General features: G+C 41.8%; 1 pseudogene; it reads left to right on the top strand.

Annotated features, from left to right (window-relative positions):
• Positions 1-1209: 1209 nt before the first annotated feature.
• LOC142443295 (translation machinery-associated protein 16 pseudogene) lies at positions 1210-1821 on the top strand (annotated as a pseudogene).
• Positions 1822-2125: the final 304 nt, after the last annotated feature.

Genomic DNA, 2125 nt, shown 5'->3' with positions numbered 1-2125 from the left:
GGCATGCTTTCCCTTATGCAGATCTCATTTCCCTGAGGTGGGTCTTTTCTGTGTCAGCTTTGTCAGGCCGTGATACTCAGTAGATTGGCAATCATGCCACCTTGTAAATTTGAAGCCCTTTTTGTGTGAAGGCTTATTTGTTGGTCTGTGACCCCAGATTACTGTAGCAAAGAAGATGAGACTGCTACCATTGAGATGTAGCGCATTGGAAGTCCTAGAGAAGAGATCCTTTTAGTCGTACATGGGAGATGTGAGTGAATATAGAGGCAATAGAAGGGTGTTTAGTTTCTTATATATTATGAATATTGTCTTCCCATTTGTATGAGTCCACCAGGGTGAGCTTATGTGATAAACCATGTCACAAATGTAGGTTGGAATACCAACCCTTTATCCAGTGAAGGACTAACACCTCTGGTTGGATGTCACGCTGGTGGACGCCCTGCACAGTCTTTTATTTTCTCTGTTAGCTAGGGAATGGGTTAGTAAGCATGTGCAATTTCTCAAAGTACACAAGGAATGAGGCAGCAGAATAAGCACTAAGTTCTCGTAACAAATGGCCTTGCCAGGAAACTCAAGGTGTTAGTCCTTGAGAAGGATTTGTTTTCACTTTCAGCAGTCCAGGGTGCTGTCAATGTTTTCTGCCATTACTACATTCTGACACTCTGATTCTTCTTCAGTCTTCCTTTCTATGCACTGAAGAATGTACAACTTTCACATTCATTTTTCATAGGCAATTCAAAATACTGTCTGCACACTTGTTTAATTTCCTTTTCTCAATTGTGTTTTAAATATATTACCATGCGCTAAATCAATGACACTATAAACAGAAGAATCATATGCTCCGAGGGGATGATTGATAAAGTTCCCTGCATTAATATAACAAAAATATGTGGAAGGTGAACCAGAGGTGAATAGAAAACACAGAGTCAGGGGTGGATGTGGGGTTCACACTTAACCCTAGCTCAATCTAAGAACAATTAGTTCTTATGACGTGGCCCTGATCAGTATGTGCCCTTTTGAAGGAACCACAGAAGGTATGGGTGCTACAGCAAAGTGTGGTGAAGACATGAGATGGTATCTGACTCTCGGAAAGAATGGTGTCGGAGACTGCGCGGCTTCCGAGGGCCTGCAGGCGTGTGCTCGCCGCGCACCGGGCCTTCCATGTCATCTTTCCCCGTTGGAACTGGACGGGCAAGCAGGGCAGGCAGCATGCCTAAAGCACCCAAGGGAAAGAGTGGCGGTCAGGAGAAAAAAGTCACCCATCCGTATAGTAGAAAAGCCGCTCAGATCACCAGCCAGTCCCACAAACAAGAGAAAAAGCAAAAAAATGAAGAATGAGAAGGCCTTGCATCTCAACATTATTGGTGAAAAACTACAGTGGTTTCAAAATCATCTTGATGTCAAAAAAGTAGAATATTCAAAGAAAGACGCTTGTGCATGGATTAAAAGCTATTTAAATCGATTCAGCAGTGAGTTGGAGCAGACTGAGTTACATAACAGCATCAAAGACAGGCAAGGCCGGTGACACGTTTCCCGGGAGATGGTTATCAAGCAGACGATGGAGTGGGAGCGACAGCAATATGAGGACTATGGCCTTGAGGTTCCCGACATTGTAGATGCAGCTAATCTGAAAACACTTAGGGAATGGGATTTTGATCTGAAGAAATTGCCAAACATTAAGATGAGGAAATCTGTAAAAATGATGCAATTCCCAAGAAATGCAAGAAGAAAAACTTTACAACTGTAGACAAAGTCTTAGAGGAATTGGAACTAAAAGATGAATCCAGCAGCTCTGACGAGGAAATTACTCCAGTGACCTAATGGACGGTACTTGAGCTGTGAACACATTTGAGAGCATCAAGCTACACTTGTTCATTGTGGTAAATCAACAAGTGGTCATTCTCTTATGTGACCAGTGTTCTATGTGCAGTTTTAAAACAGGTAGAATTTTTATTTAACATTATAAGGAAAAAGGAAGACTGCTTTATAGTTTGTATTAATTTGTTAAAATGTAGTGACCAAAAAATCCTTTTAACCTGAATTTGGAGGGGCAGGAGTTAATTTGAATGAAGACAGAAAACAGTTTCTTTTCCCCTCATGTTTATGTAGGACTGCCTAACTGGGT

The sequence above is a fragment of the Tenrec ecaudatus genome, chromosome 3 (genome assembly GCF_050624435.1).
Source record: "Tenrec ecaudatus isolate mTenEca1 chromosome 3, mTenEca1.hap1, whole genome shotgun sequence".
NCBI lineage: Eukaryota > Metazoa > Chordata > Mammalia > Afrosoricida > Tenrecidae > Tenrec > Tenrec ecaudatus.
The sequence above is the reverse complement of the archived record's forward strand: the minus strand, read 5'-3'. Positions and strand labels throughout refer to the sequence as shown.